Source organism: Carcharodon carcharias, chromosome 16 (assembly GCF_017639515.1).
Source record: "Carcharodon carcharias isolate sCarCar2 chromosome 16, sCarCar2.pri, whole genome shotgun sequence".
NCBI lineage: Eukaryota > Metazoa > Chordata > Chondrichthyes > Lamniformes > Lamnidae > Carcharodon > Carcharodon carcharias.
In genome coordinates this window covers 2992527-3006640 of record NC_054482.1, presented here as the reverse complement: position 1 = coordinate 3006640, position 14114 = coordinate 2992527, and positions in this window count along the sequence as shown.

Here is a 14114-nt window from a genome sequence, read left to right as displayed (position 1 = left end):
TGACTCACTGCACCACACTCCTGACTGCACCACACTCCTGGCTGCACCACTCTCCTGACTCACTGCACCACACTCCTGATTCATTGCACCACACTCCTGACTCACTGCACCACACTCCTGACTCACTGCACCACACACCTGTCTGCACCACACTCCTGACTCACTGCACCACTCTCCTGGCTGCACCACACTCCTGACTCACTGCACCACACTCCTGACTCACTGCACCACACTCCTGACTGCACCACACTCCTGACTCACTGCACCACACTCCTGATTCATTGCACCACACTCCTGACTCAGTGCACCACACTCCTGACTCACTGCACCACACTCCTGACTCACTGCACCACACTCCTGGCTGCACCACACTCCTGACTCACTGCACCACAATCCTGACTTAATGCACCACACTCCTGGCTGCACCACACTCCTGACTCACTGCACCAAAATCCTGACTCAATGCACCACACTCCTGGCTGCACCACACTCCTTACGCACTGCACCACACTCCTGACTGCACTGCACTCCTGACTCACTGCACCACACTCCTGACTGCACCACACTCCTAACTCACTGCACCACACTCCTGACTCACTGCACCACACTCCTGACTCACTGCACCACACTCCTGACTCAATGCACCACACTCCTGACTCAGTGCACCACACTCCTGACTGCACCACACTCCTGACTGCACCACACTCCTGACTCACTGCACAACATTCCTGACTGCACCACACTCCTGACTGCACCACACTCCTGGCTCACTACACCACACTCCTGACTCACTGCACCACACCCCTGACTGCACCACACTCCTGGCTCACTACGCCACACTCCTGACTCACTGCACCACACTCCTGACTGCACCACACTCCTGACTGCACCACACTCCTGACTGCACCACACTCCTGACTCACTGCACCACACTCCTGACTCACTGCACCACACTCCTGACTCAATGCACCACACTCCTGACTCACTACACCACACTCCTGAATGCACCACACTCCTGACTCATTGCACCACACTCCTGACTCACTGCACCACACTCCTGACTCACTGCACCACACTCCTGACTCACTGCACCACACTCCTGACTCACTGCACCACACTCCTGACTCACTGCACCACACTCCTGACTGCACCACACTCCTGACTCACTGCACCACACTCCTGACTCACTGCACCACACTCCTGACTCACTGCACCACACTCCTGACTCACTGCACCACACTCCTGGCTGCACCACACTCCTGACTCACTGCACCCACACTCCTGGCTGCACCACACTCCTCACTCACTGCACCACACTCCTGACTGCACCACACTCCTGACACACTGCACCACACTCCTGACTCAATGCACCACACTCCTGTCTGCACCACACTCCTGACTCACTGCACCACACTCCTGGCTGCACCACACTCCTGACTCACTGCACCACACTCCTGACTCACTGCACCACTCTCCTGACTCACTGCACCACACTCCTGACTCAATGCACCACACTCCTCACTCAATGCACCACACTCCTGACTCAATGCACCACACTCCTGACTCACTGCACCACACTCCTGACTCAATGCACCACACTCCTGACTCAATGCACCACACTCCTGACTCACTGCACCACACTCCTGACTCACTGCACCACACTCCTGACTCACTGCACCACACTCCTGGCTGCACCACACTCCTGACTCACTGCACCACACTCCTGACTCAGTGCACCACACTCCTGGCTGCACCACACTTCTGACTCACTGCACCACACTCCTGACTCACTGCACCACACTCCTGGCTGCACCACACTCCTGACTCATTGCACCACACACCTGACTGCACCACACTCCTGACTCACTGCACCACACTCCTGACTCAATGCACCACACTCCTGGCTGCACCACACTCCTGACTCACTGCACCACACTCCTGACTCAATGCACCACACTCCTGTCTGCACCACACTCCTGACTCACTGCACCACACTCCTGGCTGCACCACACTCCTGGCTCACTGCACCACACTCCTGACTCACTGCACCACACTCCTGACTCACTGCACCACACTCCTGACTCACTGCACCACTCTCCTGACTCAATGCACCACACTTCTGACTCACTGCACCACACTCCTGACTCACTGCACCACAGTCCTGGCTGCACCACACTCCTGACTCACTGCACCACACTCCTGACTCAATGCACCTCACTCCTGATTCACTGCACCACACACTTAACTCACTGCACCACACTCCTGACTCAATGCACCACACTCCTGAGTCACTGCACCACACTCCTGACTCACTGCACCGCACTCCTGACTCACTGCACCACACTCCTGACTTAATGCACCACACTCCTGACTCACTGCACCACACTCCTGACTCACTGCACCACACTCCTGACTCACTGCACCACACTCCTGACTGCACCACACTCATGACTCACTGCACCACACTCCTGACTGCACCACACTCATGACTCACTGCACCACACTCCTGACTGCTCCACGCTCCTGACTCACTGCACCACACTCCTGACTCACTGCACCACACTCCTGACTCACTGCACCACACTCCTGACTCACTGCACCACACTCCTGACTTAATGCACCACACTCCTGACTCACTGCACCACACTCCTGACTCACTGCACCACACTCCTGACTGCACCAAACTCCTGACTCACTGCACCACACTCATGACTCACTGCACCACACTCCTGACTGCACCACACTCATGACTCACTGCACCACACTCATGACTCACTGCACCACACTCCTGACTGCACCACACTCATGACTCACTGCACCACACTCCTGACTCACTGCACCACACTCATGACTCACTGCACGACACTCCTGACTGCACCACACTCATGACTCACTGCACCACACTCCTGACTGCTCCACGCTCCTGACTCACTGCACCACACTCCTGACTCACTGCACCACACTCCTGACTGCTCCACACTCCTGACTCACTGCACCACACTCCTGACTGCACCACACTCCTGACTCACTGCACCACACTCCTGACTCACTGCACCACACTCCTGACTCACTGCACCACACTCCTGACTCACTGCACCACTCTCCTGACTCAATGCACCACACTTCTGACTCACTGCACCACACTCCTGACTCACTGCACCACAGTCCTGGCTGCACCACACTCCTGACTCACTGCACCACACTCCTGACTCAATGCACCTCACTCCTGATTCACTGCACCACACACTTAACTCACTGCACCACACTCCTGACTCAATGCACCACACTCCTGAGTCACTGCACCACACTCCTGACTCACTGCACCGCACTCCTGACTCACTGCACCACACTCCTGACTTAATGCACCACACTCCTGACTCACTGCACCACACTCCTGACTCACTGCACCACACTCCTGACTCACTGCACCACACTCCTGACTGCACCACACTCCTGGCTGCACCACACTCCTGACTCACTGCACCACACTCCTGACTGCACCACACTCCTGGCTGCACCACACTCCTGGCTGCACCACACTCCTGACTCACTGCACCACACTCCTGACTGCACCACACTCATGACTCACTGCACTACATTCCTGACTGCTCCACACTCCTGACTCACTGCACCACACTCCTGACTCACTGCACCACACTCCTGACTGCACCACACTCCTGACTCACTGCACCACACTCCTGACTGCACCACACTCCGTACTCACTGCACCACACTCCTGACTCAGTGCACCACACTCCTGACTGCACCACACTCCTGACTCACTGCACCACACTCCTGGCTGCACCACAGTCCTGACTCAATGCACCACACTCCTGGCTGCACCACACTCCGTACTCACTGCACCACACTCCTGACTCAGTGCACCACACTCCTGACTGCACCACACTCCTGACTCACTGCACCACACTCCTGACTCACTGCACCACACTCCTGGCTGAACCACACTCCTGAATCACTGCACCACACTCCTGACTCAATGCACCACACTACTGACTCACTGCACCACACTCCTGACTCAATGCACCACACTACTGACTCAATGCACCACACTACTGACTCACTGCACCACACTCCTGACTCACTCACCACACTCCTGACTCAATGCACCACACTCCTGACTCAATGCACCACACTACTTACTCACTGCACCACAGTCCTGGCTGCACCAAACTCCTGACTCAATGCACCTCACTCCTGACTCACTGCAACACACTCCTGGCTGCACCATGCTCCTGGCTGCACCACACACCTGACTCACTGCACCACTCTCCTGACTCACTGCACCACACTCCTGACTCACTGCACCACACTCCTGGCTGCACCACACTCCTGACTCACTGCACCACACTCCTGACTCACTGCACCACACTCCTGACTCACTGCACCACACTCCTAGCTGCACCAAACTCATGACTCACTGCACCACATTCCTGGCTGCACCACACTCCTGACACACTTCACCACTCTGCTGACTCAATGCACCACACTCCTGGCTGCACCACACTACTTACTCGCTGCACCACACTCCTGACTCAATGCACCACACTCCTTGCTGCACCACACTCTTGAAACACTGCACCACACTCCTGGCTGCACCACAGTCCTGACTCAATGCACCACACTCCTGGCTGCACCACACTCCGTACTCACTGCACCACACTCCTGACTCAGTGCACCACACTCCTGACTGCACCACACTCCTGACTCACTGCACCACACTCCTGACTCACTGCACCACGCTCCTGACTCACTGCACCACACTCCTGACTCACTGCACCACACTCCTGACTCACTGCACCACACTCCTGGCTGCACCACACTCCTGACTCAATGCACCACACTCCTGACTCACTGAACCACACTCCTGACTCACTGCACGACACTCCTGACTCAGTGCACCACACTCCGGGCTGCACCACACTCCTGACTCACTGCACCAGACTCCTGACTCACTGCACCACACTCCGGGCTGCACCACACTCCTGACTCACTGCACCACGCTCCTGACTCACTGCACCGCGCTCCTGACTCACTGCACCACACTCCAGACTCACTGCACCACACTCCTGACTCACTGCACCACACTCCTGACTCACTGCACCACACTCCTGACTCACTGCACCACACTCCTGACTCACTGCACCACACTCCTGGCTGCACCACACTCCTGACTCACTGCACCACACTCCTGACTCACTGCACCACACTCCTGGCTGCACCACACTCCTGACTCAATGCACCACACTGCTGACTCACTGAACCACACTCCTGACTCACTGCACGACACTCCTGACTCAGTGCACCACACTCCGGGCTGCACCACACTCCTGACTCACTGCACCACACTCCTGACTCACTGCACCACACTCCGGGCTGCACCACACTCCTGACTCACTGCACCACGCTCCTGACTCACTGCACCGCGCTCCTGACTCACTGCACCACACTCCAGACTCACTGCACCACACTCCTTACTCACTGCACCACACTCCTGGCTCACTGCACCACACTCCTGACTCACTGCACCACACTCCTGACTCACTGCACCACACTCCTGGCTGCACCACACTCCTGACTCACTGCACCACACTCCTGACTGCACCACACTCCTGACTCACTGCACCACACTCCTGGCTGCACCAAACTCCTGACTCACTGCACCACACTCCTGACTCACTGCTCCACACTGCTGACTCACTGCTCCACACTGCTGACTCAGTGCACCACACTCCTGGCTGCACCCAACACCTGACTCAATGCACCACACTCCTGGCTGCACAACACTCCTGACTCACTCCATCACAATCCTGACTCACTGCACCACACTCCTGACTGCACCACACTCCTGGCTGCACCACTCTCCTGACTCACTGCACCACACTCCTGATTCATTGCACCACACTCCTGACTCACTGCACCACACTCCTGACTCACTGCACCACACACCTGTCTGCACCACACTCCTGACTCACTGCACCACACTCCTGACTCACTGCACCACACTCCTGACTCACTGCACCACACTCCTGACTCACTGCACCACACTCCTGACTCACTGCACCACACTCCTGACTCACTGCACCACTCTCCTGGCTGCACCACACTCCTGACTCACTGCACCACGCTCCTGACTCACTGCACCGCGCTCCTGACTCACTGCACCACACTCCAGACTCACTGCACCACACTCCTTACTCACTGCACCACACTCCTCACTCACTGCACCACAGTCCTGACTCACTGCACCACACTCCTGACTCACTGCACCACACTCCTGGCTGCACCACACTCCTGACTCACTGCACCACACTCCTGACTGCACCACACTCCTGACTCACTGCACCACACTCCTGGCTGCACCAAACTCCTGACTCACTGCACCACACTCCTGACTCACTGCTCCACACTCCTGACTCACTGCTCCACTCTGCTGACTCAGTGCACCACACTCCTGGCTGCACCCAACACCTGACTCAATGCACCACACTCCTGGCTGCACAACACTCCTGACTCACTCCATCACAATCCTGACTCACTGCACCACACTCCTGACTGCACCACACTCCTGGCTGCACCACTCTCCTGACTCACTGCACCACACTCCTGATTCATTGCACCACACTCCTGACTCACTGCACCACACTCCTGACTCACTGCACCACACACCTGTCTGCACCACACTCCTGACTCACTGCACCACACTCCTGACTCACTGCACCACACTCCTGACTCACTGCACCACACTCCTGACTCACTGCACCACACTCCTGACTCACTGCACCACACTCCTGACTCACTGCACCACTCTCCTGGCTGCACCACACTCCTGACTCACTGCACCACACTCCTGACTCACTGCACCACACTCCTGACTGCACCACACTCCTGACTCACTGCACCACACTCCTGATTCATTGCACCACACTCCTGACTCAGTGCACCACACTCCTGACTCACTGCACCACACTCCTGACTCACTGCACCACACTCCTGGCTGCACCACACTCCTGACTCACTGCACCACAATCCTGACTCAATGCACCACTCTCCTGGCTGCACCACACTCCTGACTCACTGCACCAAAATCCTGACTCAATGCACCAAACTCCTGGCTGCACCACACTCCTTACGCACTGCACCACACTCCTGACTGCACTGCACTCCTGACTCACTGCACCACACTCCTGACTCAATGCACCACACTCCTGACTCTCTGCACCACCTCCTGACTCACTGCACCACACTCCTGACTGCACCACACTCCTGACTCACTGCACCACACTCCTGGGTGCACCACACTCCTGACTCACTGCACCACACTCCTGACTGCATCACACTCCTGACTCACTGCACCACATTCCTGACTCACTGCACCACATTCCTGACTCACTGCACCACACTCCTGACTGCACCACACTCCTGACTCACTGCTCCACACTCCTGACTCACTGCTCCACACTCCTGACTCACTGCTCCACACTCCTGACTCACTGCACCACAATCCTGGCTGCACTAAACTCCTGACTCACTGCACCGCACTCCTGACTCAATGCACCACACTCCTGACTCATTGCACCACACTGCTGGCTGCACCAAACTCCTGACTCACTGCACCACACTCCTGGCTGCACCAAACTCCTGACTCACTGCACCACACTGCTGGCTGCACAACACTCCTGACTCACTACACCACACTCCTGGCTGAACCACACTCCTGACTCACTGCACCACACTCCTGACTCACTGCACCACACTCCTGACTCACTGCACCACACTCCTGACTCAATGCACCACACTCCTGACTCAGTGCACCACACTCCTGACTGCACCACACTCCTGACTGCACCACAGTCCTGACTCACTGCACAACACTCCTGACTGCACCACACTCCTGACTGCACCACACTCCTGGCTCACTACACCACACTCCTGACTCACTGCACCACACTCCTGACTGCACCACACTCCTGGCTCACTACGCCACACTCCTGACTCACTGCACCACACTCCTGACTGCACCACACTCCTGACTGCACCACACTCCTGACTGCACCACACACCTGACTCACTGCACCACACTCCTGACTCACTGCACCACACTCCTGACTCACTGCACCACACTCCTGACTCAATGCACCACACTCCTGACTAACTACACCACACTCCTGGCTGCACCACACTCCTGACTCATTGCACCACACTCCTGACTCACTGCACCACACTCCTGACTCACTGCACCACACTCCTGACTCACTGCACCACACTCCTGACTCACTGCACCACACTCCTGACTGCACCACACTCCTGACTGCACCACAGTCCTGACTGCACCACACTCCTGACTCACTGCACCACACTCCTGACTCACTGCACCACACTCCTGACTCAATGCACCACACTCCTGACTCACTACACCACACTCCTGGCTGCACCACACTCCTGACTCATTGCACCACACTCCTGACTCACTGCACCACACTCCTGACTCACTGCACCACACTCCTGACTCACTGCACCACACTCCTGACTCACTGCACCACACTCCTGACTGCACCACACTCCTGACTCACTGCACCACACTCCTGACTCACTGCACCACACTCCTGACTCACTGCACCACACTCCTGGCTGCACCACACTCCTGACTCACTGCACCCACACTCCTGGCTGCACCACACTCCTGACTCACTGCACCACACTCCTGACTGCACCACACTCCTGACACACTGCACCACACTCCTGACTCAATGCACCACACTCCTGTCTGCACCACACTCCTGACTCACTGCACCACACTCCTGGCTGCACCACACTCCTGACTCACTGCACCACACTCCTGACTCACTGCACCACACTCCTGACTCACTGCACCACACTCCTGACTCAATGCACCACACTCCTCACTCAATGCACCACACTCCTGACTCAATGCACCACACTCCTGACTCACTGCACCACACTCCTGACTCAATGCACCACACTCCTGACTCAATGCACCACACTCCTGACTCACTGCACCACACTCCTGACTCACTGCACCACACTCCTGACTCACTGCACCACACTCCTGGCTGCACCACACTCCTGACTCACTGCACCACACTCCTGACTCAGTGCACCACACTCCTGGCTGCACCACACTTCTGACTCACTGCACCACACTCCTGACTCACTGCACCACACTCCTGGCTGCACCACACTCCTGACTCATTGCACCACACACCTGACTGCACCACACTCCTGACTCACTGCACCACACTCCTGACTCAATGCACCACACTCCTGGCTGCACCACACTCCTGACTCACTGCACCACACTCCTGACTCAATGCACCACACTCCTGTCTGCACCACACTCCTGACTCACTGCACCACACTCCTGGCTGCACCACACTCCTGACTCACTGCACCACACTCCTGACTCACTGCACCACACTCCTGACTCACTGCACCACACTCCTGACTCACTGCACCACTCTCCTGACTCAATGCACCACACTTCTGACTCACTGCACCACACTCCTGACTCACTGCACCACAGTCCTGGCTGCACCACACTCCTGACTCACTGCACCACACTCCTGACTCAATGCACCTCACTCCTGATTCACTGCACCACACACTTAACTCACTGCACCACACTCCTGACTCAATGCACCACACTCCTGACTCTCTGCACCACCTCCTGACTCACTGCACCACACTCCTGACTGCACCACACTCCTGACTCACTGCACCACACTCCTGGCTGCACCACACTCCTGACTCACTGCACCACACTCCTGACTGCATCACACTCCTGACTCACTGCACCACATTCCTGACTCACTGCACCACACTCCTGACTGCACCACACTCCTGACTCACTGCTCCACACTCCTGACTCACTGCTCCACACTCCTGACTCACTGCTCCACACTCCTGACTCACTGCACCACAATCCTGGCTGCACTAAACTCCTGACTCACTGCACCGCACTCCTGACTCAATGCACCACACTCCTGACTCATTGCACCACACTGCTGGCTGCACCAAACTCCTGACTCACTGCACCACACTCCTGACTCACTGCTCCACACTCCTGACTCACTGCACCACACTCCTGGCTGCACCAAACTCCTGACTCACTGCACCACACTGCTGGCTGCACAACACTCCTGACTCACTACACCACACTCCTGGCTGAACCACACTCCTGACTCACTGCACCACACTCCTGACTCACTGCACCACACTCCTGACTCACTGCACCACACTCCTGACTCAATGCACCACACTCCTGACTCAGTGCACCACACTCCTGACTGCACCACACTCCTGACTGCACAACACTCCTGACTCACTGCACAACACTCCTGACTGCACCACACTCCTGACTGCACCACACTCCTGGCTCACTACACCACACTCCTGACTCACTGCACCACACTCCTGACTGCACCACACTCCTGGCTCACTACGCCACACTCCTGACTCACTGCACCACACTCCTGACTGCACCACACTCCTGACTGCACCACACTCCTGACTGCACCACACACCTGACTCACTGCACCACACTCCTGACTCACTGCACCACACTCCTGACTCACTGCACCACACTCCTGACTCAATGCACCACACTCCTGACTCACTACACCACACTCCTGGCTGCACCACACTCCTGACTCATTGCACCACACTCCTGACTCACTGCACCACACTCCTGACTCACTGCACCACACTCCTGACTCACTGCACCACACTCCTGACTCACTGCACCACACTCCTGACTGCACCACACTCCTGACTGCACCACACTCCTGACTGCACCACACTCCTGACTCACTGCACCACACTCCTGACTCACTGCACCACACTCCTGACTCACTGCACCACACTCCTGACTGCACCACACACCTGACTCACTGCACCACACTCCTGACTCACTGCACCACACTCCTGACTGCACCACACACCTGACTCACTGCACCACACTCCTGACTCACTGCACCACACTCCTGACTCACTGCACCACACTCCTGGCTGCACCACACTCCTGACTCACTGCACCACACTCCTGACTGCACCACACTCCTGACACACTGCACCACACTCCTGACTCAATGCACCACACTCCTGTCTGCACCACACTCCTGACTCACTGCACCACACTCCTGGCTGCACCACACTCCTGACTCACTGCACCACACTCCTGACTCACTGCACCACACTCCTGACTCACTGCACCACACTCCTGACTCAATGCACCACACTCCTCACTCAATGCACCACACTCCTGACTCAATGCACCACACTCCTGACTCACTGCACCACACTCCTGACTCAATGCACCACACTCCTGACTCAATGCACCACACTCCTGACTCACTGCACCACACTCCTGACTCACTGCACCACACTCCTGACTCACTGCACCACACTCCTGGCTGCACCACACTCCTGACTCACTGCACCACACTCCTGACTCAGTGCACCACACTCCTGGCTGCACCACACTTCTGACTCACTGCACCACACTCCTGACTCACTGCACCACACTCCTGGCTGCACCACACTCCTGACTCATTGCACCACACACCTGACTGCACCACACTCCTGACTCACTGCACCACACTCCTGACTCAATGCACCACACTCCTGGCTGCACCACACTCCTGACTCACTGCACCACACTCCTGACTCAATGCACCACACTCCTGTCTGCACCACACTCCTGACTCACTGCACCACACTCCTGGCTGCACCACACTCCTGACTCACTGCACCACACTCCTGACTCACTGCACCACACTCCTGACTCACTGCACCACACTCCTGACTCACTGCACCACTCTCCTGACTCAATGCACCACACTTCTGACTCACTGCACCACACTCCTGACTCACTGCACCACAGTCCTGGCTGCACCACACTCCTGACTCACTGCACCACACTCCTGACTCAATGCACCTCACTCCTGATTCACTGCACCACACACTTAACTCACTGCACCACACTCCTGACTCAATGCACCACACTCCTGACTCTCTGCACCACCTCCTGACTCACTGCACCACACTCCTGACTGCACCACACTCCTGACTCACTGCACCACACTCCTGGCTGCACCACACTCCTGACTCACTGCACCACACTCCTGACTGCATCACACTCCTGACTCACTGCACCACATTCCTGACTCACTGCACCACACTCCTGACTGCACCACACTCCTGACTCACTGCTCCACACTCCTGACTCACTGCTCCACACTCCTGACTCACTGCTCCACACTCCTGACTCACTGCACCACAATCCTGGCTGCACTAAACTCCTGACTCACTGCACCGCACTCCTGACTCAATGCACCACACTCCTGACTCATTGCACCACACTGCTGGCTGCACCAAACTCCTGACTCACTGCACCACACTCCTGACTCACTGCTCCACACTCCTGACTCACTGCACCACACTCCTGGCTGCACCAAACTCCTGACTCACTGCACCACACTGCTGGCTGCACAACACTCCTGACTCACTACACCACACTCCTGGCTGAACCACACTCCTGACTCACTGCACCACACTCCTGACTCACTGCACCACACTCCTGACTCACTGCTCCACACTCCTGACTCAGTGCACCACACTCCTGACTGCACCACACTCCTGACTGCACCACACTCCTGACTCACTGCACAACACTCCTGACTGCACCACACTCCTGACTGCACCACACTCCTGGCTCACTACACCACACTCCTGACTCACTGCACCACACTCCTGACTGCACCACACTCCTGGCTCACTACGCCACACTCCTGACTCACTGCACCACACTCCTGACTGCACCACACTCCTGACTGCACCACACTCCTGACTGCACCACACACCTGACTCACTGCACCACACTCCTGACTCACTGCACCACACTCCTGACTCACTGCACCACACTCCTGACTCAATGCACCACACTCCTGACTCACTACACCACACTCCTGGCTGCACCACACTCCTGACTCATTGCACCACACTCCTGACTCACTGCACCACACTCCTGACTCACTGCACCACACTCCTGACTCACTGCACCACACTCCTGACTCACTGCACCACACTCCTGACTGCACCACACTCCTGACTGCACCACACTCCTGACTGCACCACACTCCTGACTCACTGCACCACACTCCTGACTCACTGCACCACACTCCTGACTCAATGCACCACACTCCTGACTCACTACACCACACTCCTGGCTGCACCACACTCCTGACTCATTGCACCACACTCCTGACTCACTGCACCACACTCCTGACTCACTGCACCACACTCCTGACTCACTGCACCACACTCCTGACTCACTGCACCACACTCCTGACTGCACCACACTCCTGACTCACTGCACCACACTCCTGACTCACTGCACCACACTCCTGACTCACTGCACCACACTCCTGACTCACTGCACCACACTCCTGGCTGCACCACACTCCTGACTCACTGCACCCACACTCCTGGCTGCACCACACTCCTGACTCACTGCACCACACTCCTGACTGCACCACACTCCTGACACACTGCACCACACTCCTGACTCAATGCACCACACTCCTGTCTGCACCACACTCCTGACTCACTGCACCACACTCCTGGCTGCACCACACTCCTGACTCACTGCACCACACTCCTGACTCACTGCACCACACTCCTGACTCACTGCACCACACTCCTGACTCAATGCACCACACTCCTCACTCAATGCACCACACTCCTGACTCAATGCACCACAGTCCTGACTCACTGCACCACACTCCTGACTCAATGCACCACACTCCTGACTCAATGCACCACACTCCTGACTCACTGCACCACACTCCTGACTCACTGCACCACACTCCTGACTCACTGCACCACACTCCTGGCTGCACCACACTCCTGACTCACTGCACCACACTCCTGACTCAGTGCACCACACTCCTGGCTGCACCACACTTCTGACTCACTGCACCACACTCCTGACTCACTGCACCACACTCCTGGCTGCACCACACTCCTGACTCATTGCACCACACACCTGACTGCACCACACTCCTGACTCACTGCAC